General features: G+C 40.7%; 1 protein-coding gene across 6 annotated transcripts in view; it reads left to right on the top strand.

The window, feature by feature from the left end:
• The first annotated feature begins 23,330 nt into the window (after positions 1-23,330).
• EDA2R (ectodysplasin A2 receptor) overlaps positions 23,331-24,998 on the top strand; it is a 54,086-nt gene continuing 52,418 nt past the window's right edge. For 3 of the 6 annotated variants that reach the window (XM_057312183.1, XM_057312181.1, XM_057312170.1), the window contains exon 1: positions 23,331-23,443. The gene's annotated coding sequence lies outside the window, so the exon portion shown is untranslated. The other 3 variants (XM_057312172.1, XM_026487606.4, XM_057312174.1) reach the window with 3 other exon arrangements.

Here is a 24,998-nt window from a genome sequence, read left to right as displayed (position 1 = left end):
GCCAAGGCAATCTTGGCCACAGGACTTATATTATAAACACCATGATCTATCACAAAAGTATAGTAAATAAGACAGTCTGGTATACTGGCATAAGAATAAACAAACTGACCAATAGAACAGAATAAATAGTCCAGAAATATACACACACATATATAGACAACTAATTTATGATGAAGGTAACACTGCAGTTTTGTGAAGAAATAATTGTGTCTTCAATAAATGGTGCTGTGTCCGTTGGATTGCCATATTGGGAAAAATGTAAACCTGGACCATACCTGGGAATCAATGTCAGATGTATTATAAAATTAAAGGTTAAGGGTAAAACAATAAAACCATTAGATAAAAAAAGTATAGAAGGACATTTTAATGATCTTGGAGTAAGCAAAGATTTCTAAAACAGGACAACAAAATCTCTATCCAAAAAGGTAAAGTTCAATAACATGAACTAAATTAAAATTACTAACTTCTGTTCATTAAAGATGTCATGTCAAGAGAAAAAAAAAACAACTCCCAGAGTTGGAAAAAATATGAACAATATATCTGACAAAGGGCTCACATCCAGAATATATAAGGAATATCTACAAATTAATAAAAAGACCATCTATTAGAAAAATAGGCAAAAGACTTGAAGACTCTTTAAAAATTATATGCAAATTCCCAATAAGCATACAAAGAAGCACCTAATTTCATTGGTCATCAGCAAAATACAAACTGAAATGACATTCAACACTCACCAAAATGACTAAAATAAAAAAGATGGAAAATACCAAGTTTTGGTAAAGACATGGAGCAGCTGTAATTGTCATCTACTGTCAGTGGGAGTGTAAATTTGTACAAACACTTGGAAGAACTGTTGGATAGTATCTGCTGAAATTGAACATAGGCATACCCTATTATATAACCAAAAGAAATGGGTAAATAAGCGCATCAAGAGACCTGTCCAGGGATGTCCAAAACAGCACTATTTGTAATATCTCAATCCTAGAAACTCCCCATATACACAACAACAGTAAGATGGAGAATATGAATAAATGCATTCTATATAAGGAATACTCTATAGCAATTCAAATGAAACTTCTGCAGTTATATGCAACAATGTGGATGAATCTCACATTCAAGGCAAGCCAGAAACGAGTTATAAATTGTATGATTCTATTCATATAAATCACGAAACAGTGAAATCTAATCTGTGCTGTTGTAAGTCCAATTAATGGCTACTTTGGAGGTGTCTACAGACTAGAACAGGGCACAAGGGGAACTTCTGAGATGGTGGTGGTATTTTTTTAAATATATGTTGATGTGTTTTAATTTAATAAGGGAAGATAAAGAAAGTGAGGCAGTTTGCCAGGGCTACCATAACAAATTACCACAAAATTGGTGGCTTAAAACAACAGAAATTTGTTGTTTCATAGTTCTAGAGACCAGATGTTTGAAATCAAAATGTCAGCAGGGCTACACTCACTCTGAAAGCTCTAGGGGAAGATCTTTTTTTTGCTGCTTCCAGCTTCTGGTGGCTGTAGGTGTTCCTTGGTTTGTGGCTGCATAACTCCAAACTCTGCCTCCACCTTCACATGGCTGTCTCCTCCCTGTTGTGTGTCTTTCTTCTGCGGGTCTCTCATAAGGAGTCATTGGATTTAGAGTCCACTTGAGCTCATAAGGAGTCATTGGATTTAGAGCCCACTTAGATAATCCAAAATGATTTCATCTCAAGATCCTTAGCTTGAGAGACTATGGACTCTGAGAAACAAACTGAGGGCTTCAGAGGGGAGGGGGTGGGGGAATGGGATAGGTTGGTGATGGGTAGTAAGGAGGGCACGTATTGCATGGTGCACTGGGTGTTATACGCAACTAATGAATCATCGAACTTTACATCAAAAACCAGGGATGTACTGTATGGTGACTAACATAATATAATAAAAAAAACATTAAAAAAATCCTTAGCTGAGGGGCCTAAATTGTGAAGATGATCCAAAATGTTATTTTCCTTCTCCTCCTTCATCTCCAGAATTTTGGAATTGTTATTCGTGTGTGTGTGTGTGTGTGTGTGTGTGTGTGTGTGTGTGTGTGTTGGAGGAGGAGGAGGGTCAAGTTCTGAAGGCTTTCTCCACTTCCCTTTTCAAGAACCAAATGCTCTGGTCTTGGGGGAAAGGAGAGCAGGGAAATAAGGGCAAACATCTCTTAACTCCTCATACTTGTGGTTCTCTCTGTTGGTTTTCTTGGCCTCTCTGGATAATTTTGACTGGATACTGATGCCTTCTGAGCTCAAGAGGTTCACCTATGGGTCATTAAAGAGCTTCTCTACTGATTAGTTTCTTAATGGAAAAGAGTCAGCCCCAGTTCATCCTTTTCCATCCTCTCTTAGGTGCTACTCCCACCTGTAAACCCCCTTAATTAACTACCATTAAATCAATGTCTAATACATACTACGTATGATGCCAGGTACATATTGATGAATATAGAGGCTCCCCAGCAGGGACAATATGACAACTAATGGTGTTTTGGTGTTGAAGAGTGGATTGTAGGTGGGTCTCAGGGGGCTTTTAAGCTTAATGAGGCTGGTTTTCCATAGGTGTAGGGCTAGGGTGAGGGAGATGAGGTTGTCAGAGGGAAGTGGAAGGAAGTGGTTGGATGGAAGCATAGGGTTATTGCTGGAGGATCTTAAAGTCCCTTGAAATAAACCCAGAGGCACGGTAATTTGAGAAGAAGTTAAAGTACAGGTAAGGGTTCCCCCACATTAGCGAGAGGAATTTCAATATGTGGGGAAGGGAGCTGGACAAGAGGGAAAGTTGAGTAATAAAAATACAGCAAGAGAGTAGTTAAAAAATAAAGTATGGTCCAAAGAGGATAGGGGAGAGATAAGAAGCTAATGCTCTCCTCCTCTCCACCAAGAGGAAAACCCAGGATGGGTTGAGAGAGAGGGAAACTTACAGGTTAAGGGAAAGAGGTGGAAGGGCTTCATGCCTTAAAGAATCCTTTTTTTTCCCTGAATGATAAGGAGAGGGGTCCATTTTCTTGGACTGATTGCTAGGTGCCAAAGTAAGGACTTCAGGGAAAAGATAGAAGTTTAGAAGAGCTGTGCAGGGAGGATGGGAAAAACCTTTGATTGGAGAAGAGAGAAAATATTTCACTTAGTGCTGTAAAACACTGGTATTCAAAATTGAATGGGCATCAGAATCCCCCCGAAGAGATGGTTAAAACACAGATTTCTGGGCCTGCCCCTGGAAATTTTTCATTCGTTAGGTCTGGGGTGGGACTAGATAATTTCATATCAAACAAGGTTCCAGGTGATGAAGATATTGCTGGTTATAGCAGCATTGTCCACAATAGCTAAATCGTGGAAGGAGCCGAGATGCCCTTCAACAGATGACTGGATTAAGAAGATGTGGTCCATATATACAATGGAATATTACTCAGCTATCAAAAAGAACAATTTCTCAACATTTGCTGCAACATGGACGGCACTGGAGGAGATAATACTAAGTGAAATAAGTCAAGCAGAGAAAGACAATTATCATATGATTTCTCTCATCTATGGAATATAAGAACTAGGAAGATCAGTAGGAGAAGAAAGGGATAAAGAAAGGGGGGTTAATCAGAAGGGGGAATGAAGCATGAGAGACTATGGACTCTGAGAAACAAACTGAGGGCTTCAGAGGGCGGGGGGTGGGGGAATGGGATAGGCTGGTGATGGGTAGTATGGAGGGCATGTATTGCATGGTGCACTGGTTGTTATACGCAAGTAATGAATCATTGACCTTTACATCAAAAACCAGGGATGTACTGTACGGTGACTAACATAATAAAAATATTATAATAAAAAAATTAAATTAAAAATTAAAAATAAAAACCTGAATTAGAGGTATGGAGGGGAGGGGGAAAGATGGTGGAGGAGTAGGGGACCCTATTTCAACTGGTCCCTTGAATAGAGCTGGATATCTACCAGACCATTCTGACCACCCACAAAAGGAGCCTGAGATATAAGAAGATATATCTGGATCTCTACAAACAGAACTTCTCTGGTGGTTGGTCTCAAGGTGTGAAGTGGGGAGCCAAGAGTCTGTGGGCAGATATTGGAAGATAAACAGAAGGGGGAGGAAGCTTCAGTGAACTTGTGCTGGGAAGGCAAAAGCCTCCTGTGCTGGGGACAAGGCACAGACTCACAGACCATTAGCGGTGGGGAAAGGTCTTTAGGACACCACCCCCACAGACTGAAACCTGGAGCTCAGGAGAGCAGTTGCAAACTCCGTGTGGCTGGCAGTTTTAGAAACACAAAAGGAAGAGACATGCCTAGCCCTGGGAGCAAGGGCTGGGAGAGGGGCTGTGGGACTCACATCCCAGGACATTGTAGGTTTTTAGCAACACAGACAGAAATGGAGTCAGTGTGGCCTGGAGCAGTGAAGAGCGGACTATGCTCTCTCTGTTCTGAGACAGAGGTTTGGATACAGTCACCTCTGCTCTGACTCTCAGAAAAGACACAGAAAGCCACCAAGGAAAGCCAGAGAACAAAAGCCCCCCAAAAACCAGTTCTCACTGAGCCCATCCCCCCCCCACAGGGGGCAGGGCAACTCTGCCCAAATAGGGTTGCCTGAGTGTTAGTGCAGCAGGCCCCTCCCCCAGAAGGCAGGCTGGAAGAACAAGAAGCCCACATCCCTAAGGTCCGTATAAAACAGGTACATCTTACTTGGGTCCTGGTCAATAATTTGGGCTCTGTACATTCACGTAAGCACACCTCACCATGATGACAAAGATGAGGAACCCCCAACAAAGGAAAGAAACAGAGACTGTGGCGTCCACCACAGAACTAATGGATATGGGTATAACCAACATGTCAGAAACGGATTTCAAAGTAACAATTATCAAGATGGTGTATAGCCTTGAGAAAAATATTAACGAAAACATAGAATCTCTAAGGGCTGAAATGAGAGCTAATTTGGCAGAACTTAAAAATGTTATGAATGAAATGCAGTCTAAACTGGACACTTTGACTGCCAGGGGAAACGAAGCAGAAGAACGAATTAGTGAGCTAGAGGATAAGATGATAGAAAAGAAAGGAAAAGTGGTGGCATGGGGTAAACAAATCCAATTTCAAAAAACTAAGCTGAGGGACATTACTGACTCAATGAAACATTCCATTATCAGAATTATCTGGATCCTTGAGGGGGTGGAGAAAGAGAAAGGACTAGAAGAAATATTTGAGCAAATCGTAACTGAGAACTTCCCTAATATGGGGACGGTAACAAGCATTTGTGTCCAAGAGGCAGAGAGGACCCCTCCCAAGATCAATGAGAACAAACCGACACAACATATAATAGTACAATTTGCAAATCTTAGATCCAGGGAAACAATCTTGAAAGTGGCGAGGGGGAAGAGATTTCATATGTACAGAGGGAGGACCATCAGAATAACGTCAGATCTGTCCACAGAACCTGGCAAGCCAGAAAAAGCTGGCAAGATATATTCAGAGTACTAAATGAGAAGAACGTGCAGCCAATGATACTGTATCCAGGAAGGCTGTCATTCAGAATGGATGGAGAGGCAAGAAGCTTCCAAGACCGGCAGAAACTGAAGGAATATGTGACCACCAAGCCAGCCCTGCAAGAAATATTAAGGGGGGGGGGGGTTCTATAAAATTCAAAAGACCCCAAGAGTGATACAGAACAGAAATTTACAATCTATAAAGACAAAGACTTCACAGGAAACATGACATCATTAAAATCATATCTCTCAATAATCACTCTCAATGTGAATGGCCTAAATGCTCCCATAAATGATACAGAGTTGCAGATTGGATAAAAAGACATGACCCATCCATATGCTGTTTATAAGAGACTCATTTTGAACCTAAAGATACATCCAGACTGAAAGTGAAGGGATGGAGAACCATTTTTCATGCTTAAGGACCTCAAAAGAGAGCTGGGGTAGCAATTCTTATATCAGAAAAATTAGATTTTAAGCTAAACACTGTAGAAAGAGTTGCAGAGGGACACTATATAATACTTAAAGGGTCTATCCAACAAGAAGAACTAACAATTGTAAATATCTATGCTCCACCATGGGAGCAGAAAACTACATAAGCCAATTGTTAACCAAAGTAAAGAAACATATAGATAAAATACATCAATAGTAGGGGACCTCAACACTCCATTCTCAGCAATAGTCAGATCATCTAAGCAGAAAATCAACAAAGAAACAAGAACTTTGAATGACACATGGGACCAGATGGACTTCATAGATATATACAGAACATTCCACACTAAAACAACAGAATACTCATTCTTTTCAAATACACATGGAACTTTATCCAGAATAGACTATATGCTGGGTCACAAAACAGGTCTCAACTGATACCAAAAGACAGATTATTCCCTGCATATTCTCAGACCACAATGCTTTGAAACTGGAACTCAATCACAGAAAAAAAAATTGCAAGAAACTCAAACAGTTGGAAACTAAGAACCATCCTGCTTAAGAATGATTGGGTAAACCAGGGAATTAAAGAAGAGCTTAAGCAATTTATGGAAATCAAAGAGAACAAAAACACATTGGTCCAAAACCTATGGGATACTGCAAAGGTGGTCCTAAGGGGGAAATACATAGCCACCCAAGCCTCACTCAAAAGAATAGAAAAATCTAAAATACAGACCCTATACTCACACCTTAAACAATTGGAGATGGAATAGAAGAACAGGCCTAAGCCACACATGAAAAGAGAACTGATTAAGATTAGAACAGAGATCACTGAATTAGAAACCAGAAATACAGTAGAGCAGATCAATGAAACTAGAAGCTGGTTCTTTGAAAGAATTAATAGGATGGATAAATCACAGGCCAGATTTATCCAAAAGAAAAGAGAAAGGACCCAAATTAATAAAATTATGAATGAAAGTGGAGAGTTCATGACTAAAACCAAGGAAATAGAAACAATCATGAGAAACTATTATCAACAACTATTTGCCAATAAGTGAAACAACCTGGAAGAAATGGATGCCTTCCTGGAAACCTATAACTACCAAGAGTAAAACAGGAAGACATTGACATCCTAAAAAGGCCAATATCCAGTAACGAGATTGAAGCAGTGATCAAAAATCTCCCAAAAAACAAGAGTCCAGGGCCTGATAGTTGCCCTGGGGAATTCTATAAAACATTCAAAGAAGAAATAATACCTATTCTCCTGAAGCTGTTTCAAAAAATAGAAACAGAAGGAAAACTTCCTTCTATGAGGCCAGCCTTACATTGATTCCCAAAAGACCCCATCAAAATGGAGAATTAAGACCAATATCCCAGATGAATATACATGCCAAAATTCTCAACAAGATCCTAGCTAATAGGATCCAACAGTACATTGAAAGAATTATCCATGATGACCAGTTGGGATTAATCCCTGGGATGCAAGGGTGGTTCAACATTCACAAATCAATCAGTGTGTTAGAACACATTAATAAGAGAAGAGACAAGAATCTTATGGTCCTCTCAATTGATGGAGGAAAAGCATTTAAGAAAATACAACATCCCTTCAGACTGTAGGGATAGAGGGAACATTCCTCAATTTCATAAGGAGTATCTATGAAAAGCCTACAGCAAATATCATTCTCAATGGGTAAAAGCTGAGAGCCTTTCCCTTAAGATCAGGAACACAACAAGGAGGCCCACTCCCGCTGCTATTGTTCAACATAGTACTAGAAGTCCTAGCAACAGCTATCAGACAACAAAAAGAAATAAAAGATATTCAAATTTGTAATGAAGAAGTCAAACTATCTCTTCGCAGATGACATGATACTTGATGTGGGTAACCCAATAAACTCCACCTCCTAATTACTAGAACTCATGCAGTAATTCAGTAATGTGGCAGGATACAAAATCAATGCACAGAAATCAGTTGTATTTATATACACTGACAATGAGACTGATGAAAGAGAAATTAGGGAATCGATTCCATTTACAATAGCACCAAAAACCATAAGATATCTTGGAATAAACCTAACCAAAGAGGAAAAGGATCCACACTCTAGAAAGTACAGAACACTGATGAAAGACAGTGAAGAAGACACAAAAAGATGGAAAAACATTCCATTCTCTTGGACAGGAAGAATAAACATAGTTAAAATGTCTCTGCTACCCAGAGCAAGCTATACTTTCAACACCATCCCAATCAAAATACCAATGCCATTTTTTAAAGTTCTGGAACAAACAATCCTAAAATTCATGTGGAACCAGAAATGACCCCAAATCGCCAAGGAAATGTTGAAAAAGAAAAAGCTGGGGGCATAATGTTGCCTGATTTCAAGCTATACTACAAAGCTGTGGTCATGAAGACAGTATGGTACTGGCACAAAAACAGACACATAGACCAAAGGAACAGAACAGAGACTCCAGAAATGGACCCTCAACTCCATGGTCAACTAATCTTCAACAAAGCAGGAAAAAACATCCAATGGAAAAAAGTCTCTTCAATAAATGGTGATGGGAAAATTGGACAGCTATATACAGAAGAAAGAAACTCGACCATTCCCTCACACCATACACAAAGATAAACTCCAAATGGATGAAAGACCTCAATGTGAGACAGGAATCCATCAAAATCATAGAGGAGAACATAGGCAGTAACCTCTTTGACATCGGCCACAGAAACCTTTTTCATGAAACCTCTCTAAAGGCAAGGGAAACAAAAGCAAAAATGAACTTTTGGGATGTCAAAAGATGAAAAGCTTCTGCACATGAAAGGAAACAGTCAACAAAACAAAAAGGCACCCCACGGAATGGGGGAAGATATTTGCAAATGACACTTCAGATAAAGGGCTGGTATCTAAGATCTATAAAGAACTTCTCAAATTCAACACCCAAAAAACAAATAATCAAATAAAAAATGGACAGAAGATATGTACAGACACTTTTCCAATGAAGACATACAGATGGCTAACAGACACATGAAAAAATGTTCAACATCATTAGCCATCAGGGAAATTAAAATGAAAACCACATTGAGGTACCACCTTACACCAGTTAGAATGGCAAAAATTGACAAGGCAAGAAACAACAAATGTTGGAGAGGATGTGGAGAAAGGGGATCCCTCTATACTGTCGGTGGGAATGCAAGTTGGTACAGCCACTTTGGAAAACAGTGTGGAGGTTCCTCAAAAAGTTAAAAGTAGAAGTACCCTATGACCCAGCAATTGCACTACTGGGTATTTACCCCAAAGATGCAGATGTAGTGAAAAGAATGGCCATATGCACCCCAATGTTCATACAGCAATGTCACAATTGCCAAACTGGAAAGAATTGAGATGCCCTTCAACAGACGAATGGATAAAGAAGATGTGGTCCATATATACCATGGAATATTACTCAGCCATCAGAAAGGATGATTACACAACATTTGCATCGACATGGATGGACCTGGAGGGTATTATGCTAAGTGAAATAAGTCAAGCAGAGAAAGACAATTATCATATGGTTTCACTTATTTGTGGAACATAAGGAATAGCAGGGAAATCATTAGGAGAAGGAAGGGGAAAATGAAGGGGGGGAGCAGAGGGGGAGATGAACCATGAGAGATTATGGACTCCGGGAAACAAACTGAGGGTTATAGAGGGGAGGGCTGTGGGGGGATTGGCTAGCTTGGTGAAGGGTATTAAGGAGGGCATGTATTGCATGGAGCTCTGGGTGTTATATGCTAACAATGAATCATGGAACACTACATCAAAAGCTAATGATGGTGAGATGGTGACTAACATAGCATAAATAAAAAAAAAAACACCTGAATTAGAGTTCTTGAATTGATTACTGTTTTCTGGCTATATGGTTATGACCAAGCTCCCTGGACTCTCTATATCTTGGTTTCTCATCTGAAAAATAAGGATGATAATCATAGTACCTCTCTTATAAAGCTGTTATGACAATTAAATTAGTTAAGATATTTAAAACATTTAATCAGGGTCTGATAGTAGCTTGGTAGCAATGTTAAGTACTCAAGATTTGTCCAAGAAGACTGGGCATTTTTTTGTTCTGACAACCTCTCCTCTGTAGCTTCTACACTTAAGCCTACATCTACTTCATCCTTAAATCATCTACTGGAATTGTTCCAGAGCACACTCAGAGGCCCAGCCTGCCTAGTTAGCCTTGACCCTTGCCTTGAGTGGTCAATTAGTAAATTACTGAAGGGTAACACAGCCAAGGCCTGCAATCCCCTCCTGAAGAGAGGTCTTGAGAGTTGACTTGAGGGAAATCTTAGGTCTAAACTCTTAGGTCTTTCTTCCCTTGGAGGTATCACTCTGAATCCAGACAGGCTAGAGGCAGACACTGAAGAGAATGACCATGTCTGTCCGCACTCCATGCTGGAAACATTACATTAGTGAAGAGTCTGTTTACCTGGAGCCCTGGAGACTGACTTGACTCTTCACTGTGATTATTAGAAAATCATTCCTTATAGTGACCATAAATCTGTTGGCCTGTACATTGTAGCCATAGGTCCTCACTTTGCCCTCTTAAGCTATACAAATCTCATCTCTTCCTTCTATCCTATGACAGCCCTTCAGATATTGGCTGAAAGTGACCATATCCTCCTGAATCTTCTCAAACCAAACAACACAGTGGTAGTGGAGTGACAGTGCAGTGGGTGTCTGGATGACTCACTAATACTAAGGAGAATAAGAATGGTAGAACCTGCCCTCTTGGCACAAGATAAATCTCATATGATTAAAAATCTTTTATATGATTATGTATCCCTATTGGTTGTCACTCATGACAATAACTTTTTCTTTCCTTCCTTCCTTCCTTCCTTCCTTCCTTCCTTCCTTCCTTCCTTCCTTCCTTCCTTCTTCCTTCCTTTCTCCTTCACAGGCATATCATGCTACAGATTTTTTTTTGAAATTAAAACAAGCTAAACAATCTTGACATTTCGCACAAATGCTGCTGTAAAGCCCTCCTATAAGTAGGATTTTAGAATGAACTATCTAAACCGTTTTTGCATTCTCAGTGATAATTTTTTTTATCCCCACAAGGCTCTCTGTAGGTGAGAAATAGCATGATGCAGTGAAAAGAGCTTTGGGATTAGCCTTAGAAAACTCAGATTCAAATCTCAACACCTCTGCTTAGCAATGTTATACTCATTTGGATGTCACTCAACGTTTTCTATACCAGTTTTTTCCTTCTTTTCTTTTAAAGGTTCTTTTTTTTTATTATGTTATGTTAGTCACCATACAGTACTTCATTAGTTTTTGATGTAGTGTTCCATGCTTCATTGTTTGTGTATAACACACAGTGTTCATTGCAATATGTGCCCTTCTTAATACCCAACATCATACTAACCCATCCCCCCACCTCCCTTCCCTCTGAAACCCTCAGTTTGTTTCCCAGGAGTCCATAGTCTCTCATGGTTTATTCCCCCTCTGATTTTTCCCCTTTCACTCTTCCCTTCCTTCTCTTGATGTCCTCCATGCTATTCCTTATGTTCCACATGTAAGTGAAACCATATGATAATTGTCTTTCTCTCCTTGACTTAATTCACTTAGCATAATCTCCTCCAGTTACATCCATGTTGATGCAAATGGTGCGTGTTCATCATTTCTGATGGCTGAGTAATATTCCAATTGCAGTTAGTTATCATACAGTGTAATGTTAGTCCATTTTTTTCATTTTTAAAAAAATGAAGCTAATAATCCCCAGATGATGGAAGTGCTCTAGTGTTTGTGAGATAATATATAAATTGTCAATCACAGTACCTGCATAAAGTACACATTCAAGAGATTGGATTTCTGATTTTTGCAGTTAGTAAATTGCCATAATAGTAATGCTGCTTTCCTGTGGTTATAAAGATTATGTGAGATTTATACATGTGTACAGAACTCTAAAGGACTATACTACCCATTATTTTAAAGCAATAGTATTAACAAATACATGTGTAGAAGAGGCAGAGTTGCACAGCCTTCTGGTCAGTGTGTATGCTGAGCTTCAAAGCCTCAGCCTGTGGGGGTAGTGTGAAAAAGACACAGGGGTTTGTCTAGTTGTCTCAGTCAAAATTACAAATTTCTCTCAAAGGAGGCTTGAGTGAGGCACAACAAACAAAGACAGAAACTAGTGACAAAAATCTGGGCTAATAAATTTAGACAAAAGGGTGGGGAAATTAGTTGGGGGACAAAAGATTAATAACTATAGTCATCATTATAACTATCAGCCTAACAGATATCAATTATTAAGTTCCTGTATCTGGAACTGGATTAGGAAGCCCATAATGTTCCTCTTTAATCTTCCCAGCCACCTTGTTTCTTTTCATACTTTCTAAATGAGGGAACTAAGTCTGTGAGAGTTTAAAGTACTTGGTTAAGATCACACAGAACACAGATTAGTAAGGGATAGATCTAAGATTCCAATTCATAATACAAGACCACTTTACTGCTGTGCCATGTCCTTATTCACTGGAGAAAGACAGCATGATGTGGCATGTTTAGAGTTAGGTTCAGGCTATAGTTCTGGGTTAAGCCTGTATTTGGCTGTGTGCCCTTGAGAAATTCACTTAACTTCTCTGGTCCTAAATTGCCACATATGTAAAAATAGGGAAAATCATACCTATTTCAAAAGGTTGTTCTATGGGTAATTAAGATCATATGTATAAAGTGTTGTAAGGGTCCCAACCTCACAATGTCATGGAGTGGGGTGAGAGAGAATATCCAGTGACACAATCTGAGAATGAGGGGTTAGAGAGATAGAGGGAAACCAGAAGACCATGATGTTTTCCTGCAAAATAAATAATGTTTCCTAAAGAAAACAGTGACCAACACTGGGAAAAAAATGCAAATAAAATTTAAAAATGAGTGAAAACGTTCCTTAAAATTTGACAGTAAATGAAGGGGGGTAAACAGAAGGGGAAATAAACCACGAGAGACTATGGACTCTGGGAAACAAACTGAGTGTTTTAGAGGGGGTGGGGGGTGGGGGATGGGCTAGCCCAGTGATGGGTATTAAGGAGGGCACAGATTGCATGGAACACTGGGTGTTAAATGCAAACAATGAATCCTGGAACAGTACATCAAAAACCAGGGATATAATGCATGGTGACTAATATATCATAATAAAAAATATTGTCAGTAAAAGAAGTCACTTGTGACCTTGAGGAGAGAAAACAGAGCTAGAAGCCAGGCTGTAGTAGATTGGGAATCAAAAGGAAAGTGAAGCATGGAAACAGTGAACGGAGATTACTGTGGCCAGAAATTTGGCTAAGAAAGAAAGAAAGAAATCAATTTCTTCCTGTTTCAGTCTTGGTAGTTTATAGGTTTCAGGAAGTCCTCCATCTCTTCCAGATTGCTTAATTCATTGGCATAAAGCTATTGATAAAAGTTTCTAATAATCCTTCCAATTTCATTGGTGTTGGTTGTGACCACTCCCTTTTCATTCATTTTTTTATTAATTTGGGTCCTTTCTCTATTCTTTTGAATAAGTCTTGCCAGTGGTTTGTCAATTTTATTTACACTTTCAAAGAACCAGCTTCTAGTTCTGTTGACCTGCTCTACTGTGCTCCTGGTTTCTAATTCATTGATCTCTGCTCTAATCTTGATCAACTGCTTTCTTGTGCATGGATTAGGCCTGTTCCTCTATTGCTGTTCCAGCTTCATGAGGTGAGAATATAAAAACTGCATTTTAGATTTTTCTATTCTTTTGAGTGAGGCTTGGGTGGCTATGTATTTTCCCCTTAGGAATGCCTTTTCAGTGTCCCATAGGTTTTGGACCGTTGTGTTTTCATTCCCGTTGGTCTTCATAAATTGTTTAAATTGATTTTTGATTTCCTGGTTTATCGAATCATTCTTGAGCAGGATGGTTCTTAGTCTCCAAGTGTTATTATGAAGAGATTGAAACAGTAATTAAAAACCTTCTGAAAAACAAAACGCCAGGGCCTGATGGTTTTCCCTGGGAATTCTCCCAAACATTCAAAGAAGAAATAATACCTATTCTCCTAAAGCTATTTCAAAAAATAGAAACAGAAGGAAAGCTACCAAACTCATTCTATGAGGCCAAAATTACCTTGATTCCCAAACCACGCAAAGACCCCATGAAAAAGGAGAATTACAGACCGATTTCCCTAATGAATATGGATGCCAAAATTCTCAACATGATCCTTGCTAATAGAGTCCAACAGTACATTAAAAGGATTATCCATCATGACCAAGTGGGATTCGTCCCTGGGATGCAAGGGTGGTTCAACATTCTCAAATCTATCAGTGTCATAGACTTTATCAACAAGAAAAAAGCCAAGAATCATATGACCCTCTCAATAGATGCAGAAAAAGCATTTGACAAAATACAGCATCCTTTCCTGATTAAATAAAGGGTACATTCCTCAATCTCATAAAAACCATCTATGAAAAGCCTACAGCAAATATCATTCTCAAAGGGGAAAAGCTTGAAGCCTTTCCCTTAAGATCAGGAACACGACAAGGATGCCCACTCTCGCTATTATTATTCAACAGAGTACTAGAAGTCCTTGCAACAGCAATCAGAAAACAAAAAGGAATAAAAGGTATCCAAATCGGCAAAGAAGAAGTCAAAATGTCTCTCGTCACAGATGACATGATACTCTATATGGAAAACCCAAAAGAATCCACTCCCAAACTATTAGAAGTTATAGAGCAATTCGGTAATATGGCGGGATACAAAATCAATGCTCAGAAATCAGTTGCATTTCTATACATGAATAATGAGACTGAAGAAAGAGAAATTAGGGAATCCAACCCATTTACAATAGCACCAAAAATCATACATTACCTTGGAATTAACTTAACCAGAGATGTAACGGATCTATATTCTAGAAACTACAAATCACTCTTGAAAGACATTGAAGAAGACACAAAAAATTGGAAAAATATTCCAGGCTCATGGATCAGAAGAATTAACATAGTTAAGGGGCGCCTGGGTGGCACAGTGGTTGGGCGTCTGCCTTCGGCTCAGGGTGTGATCCCGGCGTTACGGGATCGAGCCCCACATCAGGCTCCTCAGCTGTGAGCCTGCTTCTTCCTCTCCCACTCCCCCTGCTTCTGTTCCCTCTCTCACTGGCTGTCTCTATCTCTGTCGAATAAATAAATAAATCTTAAAAAAAAAAGAATTAACATGGTTAAAACGTCCATGCTACCCAGAGTAATCTACACTTTCAATGTCATCCCAATCAAAATACCGATGACATTTTTCAAAGAAATGGAACAAACAGCCCTTAAATTTGTGTGGAACCAGAAAAGGCCACGAATTGCCAAGGGATTGTTGAAAAGGAAAAACAAAGCTGGGGGCATCACAATGCCGGATTTCAAGCTGTACTACAAAGCTGTGATCACAAAGACAGCATGGTACTGGCACAAAAACAGACACATAGACCAGTGGAACAGAATAGAGAACCCCGAAATGGACCCTCGGCTCTTCGGGCAACTAATCTTCGATGAAGCAGGAAAAAACATTCAGTGGAAAAAAGACAGTCTCTTCAATAAATGGTGCTGGGGAAATTGGACAGCTACATGCAAAAGAATGAAACTTGACCATTCTCTTACACCATACACAAAGATAAACTCCAAATGGATGAAACACTTCAATGTGAAACAGGAATCCATCAAAATCCGAGAGGAGAGCATAGGCAGCAACCTCTATGACATTGGCCACAGGAACCTTTTTCATGACACATCTCCAAAGGCAAGAGAAACAAAAGCAAAAATGAACTTGTGGGACTTCATCAAGATCAAAAGCTTCTGCACAGCCAAGGAAAAGGTCAAAAAAAAAAAAATAAGAGGCAGCCCACGGAATGGGAGAATATATTTGCAAATGATACTACAGATAAAAGACTGGTATCTAAGATCTACAAACAACTTCTCAAACTCAATACACGAGAAACAAATAAATCATAAAATGGGCAGAAGATATGAACAGACACTTTTCCAATGATGACATACAAATGGCTAACAGACACATGAAAAAATGTTCAACATCATTAGCCATCAGGGAAATTCAAATCAAAACCACACTAAGATACTACCTTATGCCAGTTAGAATGGCAAAAATAGACAAGGCAAGAAACAACAATTGTTGGAGAGGATGTGGAGAAAGGGGATCCCTCCTACATTGTTGGTGGGAATGCAAGTTGGTATAGACACTTGGAAAACAGTGTGGAGGTTCCTTAAAAAGTTGAAAATTGAGCTACCCTATGATCCAGCCATTGCACTACTGACGTAGTGAAGAGAAGGGCCATATGCACCCCAATGTTCATAGCAGCATTGTCCACAATAGCTAAATTGTGGAAGGAGCCGAGATGCCCTTCAACAGATGACTGGATTAAGAAGATTCGTCCGTATATACAATGGAATATTACTCAGCTATCAAAAAGAACGATTTCTCAACATTTGCTGCAACATGGATGGCACTGGAGGAGATAATGCTAAGTGAATTAAGTCAAGCAGAGAAAGGCAATTATCATATGGTTTCTCTCATTTATGGAACATAAGAACTAGGAAGATCAGTAGGATAAGAAAGAGATAAAGAAATGGGGGAATGAAACATGAGAGACTATGGACTCTGAGAAACAAACTGAGGGCTTCAGAGGGTGGGGGTGGGGGAATGGGATAGGCTGGTGATGGGTAATTAGGAGGGCACGTATTGCATGGTGCACTGGGATTTATACGCAACTAATGAATCATCGAAGTTTACATTAAATAAATAAATAAATAAATAAATAAATAAATAAATAAATAAAAGAGGAGGGTGTTATTTGAGGAGCAGGCAGTGTGGAAGAAGGTTTGATTTTATTTTGCAGTGGGAGGAATTTGAATATGTTTGTGGATAGAAGGACTGGACACAAGAAGGAAATTGAATACTAAAGATATCGATGAGCGAGGGGTTAAAAAATGAAGCATGGTCCATAACGGGCAGGGGAGGGGGATGATGCTCATGCTCTTTTCCTGTCCTCCCAGAGGAAATGCCAGAGTGGCAGAAGAGAGAGAACATTATAAGCATAAGGGGGGGATAGAGGGACTTCATGTCTATCAGAATCTGTTTTCTGTTTTGTTTTGTTTTGGTTTGGTTTGGTTTGGTTTGGTTTGGTATGGTTTTTTGATGAATAGGACAGGAGTCCATTTTCTAGACTGGGAATTAGATGTCAGAGTAAGGACTTAAAAAAGAAAAGGTAGTGGTTTAGAATAGCTGTCCAGGGAAAATGGGAAGAGCCTCAGATTGGGAAAGAAAGATTCTACTTTTGAGTGTGATAGTGAATAATTCAGGTGTCAGATATTCTTGAGAGTCTTAGGTCAGTTGTCACTAGTTGTTGCACTATGGCCAAGGTACCCCATTTCTGTGACTCAATTTCTTCATCTATAAAATAGGAAGGATATGATATTTACCTTATAGGGTAATTGTAAAGATTAAATGAGGTATTGCATGTAGAACTCTTAGCACAGGGCCTGACATACAGAGCTAATCCAAGTGCTGATCAAGTGTTGCCTGTTGTTAGTATTTTGAGTGCAGACATAAATGTTCTTTTTTGGCTATCTTCTTTGTATGATCACTTACCTGGGGTCAGGGAGCTCATTAAAGAAGGGTGAATTCAAAGGTCAACATTCTCCATGTAGTTATTTTTTCACTCATTTATTCAACAAAGATATATTGAACCTTTAGTATGCTTTAGGTTCTGTTTTGTGTGAGAGAATTAACCAGTGAGATGACAGGTAAGATCTCTGCTACATAGGCTCCAGTGAGAGAAACTAGAATCAAGAAAGAAGCGTAATGTTGGGGAGGAGGGTACTCTGGAAAACCTCAGCATTTGAGGGATAAATGGAGAAGGAGAATCTGGGAAAGTTATAAAGAAAAGAATGAAACAAGGAGATATGGGTTCCATGAAAGTCAAGAGAGTCACTAAGGAAAACAACAACAACAACAACAACAACAACGACATAATTTTGGATGTTTCAGAGAATTCAAATAAGACAGGAAGAAGCCATGGGTTTGATAGTAAAGGAATTCATGGAGGATCCTGAGGGGAACAGAATGTAGTGAGTTTAGAAATTAAGAGATGGAGGTAAGGATATGGAAACAATGACTATGGAAGACCCTTTCCAGAATCTTGGCTCAGAATGGAAAGACAAGAGTTTAGGGGAATGATCCAGAGGAAGAGGGACTGTGAGGATACCAGATAAAGCAAAGCAGGGTAGATGGGGGAAGTAAGCACAGATAGAGAAATTAGTGTGGAATATAAGGAACTATCACAAAAAAGACAAGCATAAGCTTGAAGGCGGAGGGATCAGAAGTTGTTTAGAGGGTTCTAGCCTGGTACTATGCTATGATCTCAGTGAAACTGGAGGTGAAGTCTTATCTACTAGGAGTTTTGAGTAGGATATATTAGTGTTGGGTGCTTGAGTAAGAGGAGTAAGTTTGAAATAGCCATCTTGGGCAGGTGAAAAGACAGATGATTAAGGATGAAAGAAAAGACTATTGAACTAAACTACGACCCAACTGAACTTTGAAAAATCCCAGGGCTAGGAGGAGCTCTTTCCTATGTCCTACCTTTTGAATTCAGAAGATCCAAGACTGTATATGCCATTGCCTCAGACATCTATGGCCATGGTTATCTATACATATCACATAGGCTGATGAAAGGGCACCAGGAGCTGATCTTGGTATCCAGGTACATACATCCCTATAGATGCTGGATTCCATGGGGACTGCCCCATACACTTCAGTATCTCCTGGTGCGTTCAGTCTCTGCTTCTGCTCTCCATTCCTAGTCTCTAGAGGGGCTTTAGGGTCCCCAGTGTGTCTATCTCTCACATGAGAGGTCACTTTGCCTGAATCAAACTCTAGAATTAGAGGCTGACCTGGTTTTTCTAAGACACACTCAAGGTCAGTATTCCCTTAAGTGACCCTAGGTAACCTCTGAGAGAGAGCTGAGGGTGGCATCAGGGAGCCCTGAATCTCTCACGGGGCCCCAGAAGAATATCTCTTCCCCAGAGATAGGCTGGGGGAGGCTGGCTGTATCTATTCTGTGTCTGTTCAGGCTGATTCCAGCAGTGAAGTGTAATCAGAGAGACCCTTTACCTGAGAGTACTTGGTTTGAGTTCATGAAGTGACTCCTGCCCATCTTAAGAGTAGGGAATGAGAAATCCCCCAAGAGATGACCTGACTGAACCTCTCACTTCTACTGCTCAGGTATGGGGGCCAGAGTGACTCCCCCATAGAGAGCAGAGCTGAGAGCCTTAACTCTACTGATCCCCACATCCCACCTTAGGTCCTTGGGGGCTGGTGCTGAGGAAAAGTCCAAAGACCATGGCAATTCCATTACTCTAAATTAGATAGGGTTTTAGGAAAGTTCTCTCTTATAAGGTAAAATATGAGCAGATACTAGGAGGAAGTGAGGGAAGGATCCATGCAGATATCTGAGGGAAGAGTTGCCCAGGCTGAAGGAACAAGTACAAACACTGAGTCAAGAGAATGCTTTGAGTGTTGGAAGAAATAGCCAAGAGGCCAGTGTGGTTGGATATAGTGGCCCAAGAGACAGTGGCAGATGAGATTAAAGATATAATGGTAGGGTGGTGGAGGAGGGATGGAGTTGGGTGGAGTGTAGACTATTGTTAAGGACTTTGGCTTCTACTCTGAATTAGAAGCCAGTCATTGGAATGGTCTGGACAAATTTGAGCTGATTTGCATTTTCAAAGGATCACTCTGACTGCTGTGCTGAGAACTGACTGAAGTAGAGTAAGGTCAAGAGCAAGACCAATTGTAGGCTATGGCAGTAATCTAGCTGAAAAGTGACCGTGGCTTGCAACAGAGTAGTTGCTGTGAATGTGCTGAAAAGGTGTGGTATTCATAGTATATTTTGAAGTCAAAGCTGATCAGTTGTGCTGAGGGATTGAATGTGAGATATGAGAAAAGAAGAGGCAAGGATGATTCCAATGTTTTTGGCTTCATAGGATTTTGTGAAGATGAGATAAATTAATCCATGTAAAACATTTAGAACACTACCTAGCAAGTGCTTGGTGAAAGTTGGTCACTATTACCGTATTATTAGACAGTATTATCAGTTACCGTGGAGGACAGTACTTTCATACATGCTGCCTAAGGTCACTTTCTAAATAATGAAACAACAGCTTGTGGACTCTGAAGTTTCCTGGTACCTTTACTTCCTCCTATGCTCCAGGAAAGGAAGCATTATGGAGTACAAGTCTCTTAATCTGTAAAACGGAGATAGTCATCCCTATCTTGTAGGGCTATTGTAAGCTACAAAGGAGCACATTTGCGTGATTGATAAATGCTCAGTAAATGTTCCTTCCCATCTTTTCTTCAAATAAGAATTTTGATTATGCTGTCCCCTAGCTAACGTACCAGCAAATGTCCTTTCAATTCAGTTCACTCAGGTGAGCGTTGCCAATGGCCTAACATGGCTCCCTGTCCTTATACTCAGTTTGCTAAGTAGGATCAAAAGAGGTAGAGCAGTGTAGCTGAGAGCACAAAAGTTGGGTAAACCTTGAGACTGGAGTTGTAGAAAGGCCCCTAATCCTGGCCTTGAAGGATGTTCCTATCTTAGCTGCAAGTGACTTACGTTTAAAAAATAAAAGACAGCATGGTTTTGCCAGGTGGGGGCGTGTCCCCAGGCTAAGGGTCCTTCTTTGCTCCCAACTAACATTTCTTCTTCTGTGAAATGTTTCAACATATGGGGCTCCTTGGCAACTGAAGTTCAATATATTCAGTCTTCCTGGCCTCTTCCATTTTGTCTTTTGCATCATGGTCCTTTCATTAATTTGTTTTGTTCCTTCTGCTGTGTATTAGGCTCCTTCACAGCCCTGCCATTTCTTAGATGTTTGACATTGGGCAAGTCAGTCTATGCCTCAGTTTTCTTATCTCTACTTTGTGAATAGTACTAAAGTAGTTACAAGTACTAAACATGTTAATATATGCAAAATATTGAGAAGAGTGCCTGGCAAATAACAAATGCTCTCTAAGAATTATTGCTAGCTCATGATGCTTACCAATTAGTGGGAGGGAAATGACATAAATTAAACAAGTAAGCAAATTAATTAAATGATTACAGGTTTACTTTAGTGTCCGTAAGGAAATAAATAGGTGTGGGGGACAGGACAAGACTGGCCAAGTGAGGCTTATATCAAGAAGTGACCCTCTGCTGTGAAGACTCAGATCCTCCCTTGAAACCACAGATTTTTTTTTTAAAGATTTTATTTATTTGACAGAGAGAGACAGCCAGAGAGAGAGGGAGCACAAGCAGAGCAGGGGGAGTAGGAGAGGAAGAAGCAGGCTCCCAGTAGAGGAGCCTGATGTGGGGCTCGATCCCATAATGCCGGGATCACGCCCTGAGCCGAAGGCAGACGCTTAACGACTGAGCCACCCAGGCGCCCCATGAAACCACAGATTTTAACTTTAGCTTTGCAACTTCTCCTGCTTCCATTCCCTTTTCTCATCACCATAGATCAGCCCCTCAGTAATCTCCTAATCAGTATCTACCACCAGGCTTTTCTCCACCAGTTTCCTACCCTGCAGCCACACCCATTCTCTTTAAACTCTAGGACCTAGAATATCCTTTGAACACCTACTCTATTCTCCTTACTTTATGAACATTAGCTCACTTCAAATTCACAACTTCATAAAGAAAGTATTATGAGCCTCTATCTGCAGATGGGATGACTGAGGCTCAGAGGGGGTAAGTCCTCTGCTGAAGAGCCAAGAAAGAGTTCGTGGATATTAGAATCAGAGTTGGAATAGAGGTCTGTGGATTCTAGAGTCTGTATTCCTTCCAGATGGCTTCCTAAACTTGTATTTTATCTATTGTGTAATGACTGTAGACCCAAGGAAATAATGATAGCATATACTTATATAACATTTGCCATGTTCCAGGTGCTATTACATGTATTCATTCAGTCTTCAAAACAACCCTATGAAGAAGGGATTACTATTGTTGTCATTTTACAGATGAGGATACTGAACCATGGAGAAGTTAAGTAATTTCCCCAAAGTCACACAGCTAGGAGGGACAGACCTAGGATTCTAACTCAGTTTATCTTCCTTCTAGGCCCGAGCCCAGAGTAGCAGTCTAAGAGGCCACATTCTGGTCCCAGCTCTAATCAGGGGCTATGTTTGGAGTTCACTCAGGACCTATTCAAAGTCACCTCAGAGCCTATTCAGCCCTTTTTTTCACCAAAGGCATTGCAGCCTATGTATTGAGACCTTACCTTAAACTCCTAGTGTAGAGCTTCTGCCCACACCAGGTGAGGCCCCTCAGGGTCTGATCATGGCACATTGCTTGGACCCTCCCCCATGCCTTGGCTTAAGCTTCTTTCCCTTTACCTGTAATGCAGCTTGGTACTCCACATTTGTTTAGGCCCCCTCCTCTATTGAAGAGCATTTCCCTTCCCTGGCCATATTTTCTCTTATTTTTCCTTTTTTTCTGCTTCCTTTTTACCCTTCTGGCCTGTAGCTCATAGTTTGGCCATTCATTCAGTATTGTGTGCTGTTCTCTATGTCCAGTCTATCTTATTTCCCCTGTTCCTCTGCAAGTTCTTCAGGGTCAGGGACTAGTAACATTCCAGTACTTCTCCACTGCTGTCTCTGTGATTATCAACTTCTAAACTCCCCGAGTGTCACTGCTGAAAAAACCCCTAGTATATCTAGTACAACCCCTTCTTTGTATAGAGACTCTGGGGCCCAGAGAAGGTGATTCCACAATTGAATTCTCCTTGATTTTGAGTGGTCTTTCCCCTGTTTTATGTCCCCTCTCCTCCTGTCCAAATCCTATCTAACTTACTGAACAAAGGAGAAAGAAGAAAGAAAGAAAGAAAAAGAAAGAAAGAAAGAAAGAAAGAAAGAAAGAAAGAAAGAAAGAAAGAAAGAAAGAAAAGCAAGCCAAGCTGGGAAATGGCTTTTCCGTGTATCTGAAAACTGTTGCTTTTCCAACACTGATTTTCTGAAAAATCCCAGGCCTGCTAACATTCACGTACAGAACTTTGAGGAGTTCAGCTGCATCCTACCATGCAATAGTTACAAGAAAAGGAGTCTACATAGTGCCTCTGACCACTTGACCTTCCCTCTGTTCCCACAGACCAGGCAAAACCTAACTCCCTGTCTGTCCACAGTCCCCAGAGCTTTTTGAATCCTTCCACAGGAGTGGCTCTGTCTCCATTTACCTCCCCTTCCCCGCCTCTCTGCGGCACTGTGTCCATCTCAGGGGTGGGACTTCTTTGCATAACACGGTTTCTGCTTACCTCCCCTTCCCCGCCTCTCAGCAGCACTGTGTCCGTCTCAGGGGTGGGGCTTCTTTGCATAGTCACGCCTAGACACTCGAGTAGCTGCTTTGGGAGCCTCAAGGGGGCGGAGAAGTAGGCGTAGCGTAAAAAAAAAAAGGAGAATGGGTTTAGCCTGTTGTTGCTGCGCAGGGATGTGAAATTAGCCCGAGTGATTGCAACGGATTTCATCTACTGTGAACGTGGTATGTAGGCTGGGGACTGAGGGGTGGGGGTTTGGTGGTATGTCTGGCCTGCGGTGAAGTGTGTTTGTCTAAGAGTTCTGTTGCTGAAGCAAGATCCATCCATCCATCCATATATTTACAGGGTAAGTGCGGGAACACTCCCTGGCATAGCAAATCTGCTCAGACTTGTGAGACATAGGGGTGGAAGTTCAGGATCAGGTTAGGGTGGCCCTACTAAGGAGCTACAAAATCAGAATGTCTACGAGGGTATTCCGGTGGTCTGTCTGTCCATCCATCTGTATCCGGAAAATGCTAAGGTGCCAGGGACCTGGGTTAATACCCCAATGGCTTTGGAGGGCCAGTGTGCCCCTGTGTAGGCTTTCACTGGACCTGTATGGCCTCTGGGAACATGCCTGGACATGTCCAAACACCCTGAGCACCTGGGGTTTAGAGCTAAGGAAAAGGAAGCTGGATGATTAGGGGAGGGAGGGAGGGGTTGGATCAGACATGTGGAGCATCCCTAGGGAAGTTGAGCTGCCAGGCCACCCACGTGGCCCCTGGGCAAGTCAGGGCTTGTATAAAGAACACTCAGGCTCTATTTGGGGGCTTTCAGTCTGCCCCTTCACCCACCAACTGGGCTTTACTTGATCCGTCACTCCTGGAAGCTGAGCCCAGGGCATTTTGATATTTTGATCCTGCTTTACCCCAAACACTGGCCAAGGCTAAGGCAGCTGTGAGAACTGGGGGACAAGAAGAGACCCGCCAGAAACCTGGGAGAGCAGAGACTGCAAAGTCTTGTTTGGACTGGTGTTAGCAGTGTTGGCCAGTGCCCTGTCATGTAGGGTAGCTAAGGCAAGAGAGTGTGGAGCGTCTTCCCCTATATAACTCTCCCATCCCCTCCTTTTACCCCAGTATGGGTTCAATTCAGTGTAACAGGATCACTGAGCAACTACTTTCTGTCACCACTATGTGAGATAGAGAGATGCTTAAGATGCACTGGGACTTCACAGTTTCATCATGGGTATAAGAACACACAAATAAGACACAGGATAGGCTTTACAGGTTTCATCAAAATCCTTTAAGGTTGTCAAATAAGGATCACTTCAAGTTGAGTCAGGGATAATCAGAAAGACATTTTTCACATTGTCACACCTTTTAGTGCTCCAGAGACAGGTTACTTGAGTTCCAGTTCCAACCCAACCATTTATTAACTTGTGTGACATTGGACAAGTAGATTTACTTCCGTCTTTCAGAACTCTGGTTTACTCCAGGGTAAAATGGAGACAATAGTGCTTACTTCAAGTTTTTGTGAGAATTATATTAGATAATCCATGTAAAATATTTGTACACCCTTAGCACAGTGACTGCACCAAAATAAGCACTCAATAAATGTTAACTATTATTATTATTTAAGATGGACCATGAAACACAGATAGGATTTCAACAGGTGGAGATAGGAGAAAAGGCAATCGAAGCAAGAAAAACAACAGGAACAACTGTTTAGAGGCAGGGAAGATCAGGACATGTGAAAAGAACACAGGCTGAACAGGATTTTAGAGTACAATTAGGGAAAAGT

Source organism: Ursus arctos, chromosome X, assembly GCF_023065955.2.
Source record: "Ursus arctos isolate Adak ecotype North America chromosome X, UrsArc2.0, whole genome shotgun sequence".
NCBI lineage: Eukaryota > Metazoa > Chordata > Mammalia > Carnivora > Ursidae > Ursus > Ursus arctos.
This window is presented reverse-complemented; position numbering and strand designations above follow the sequence as displayed.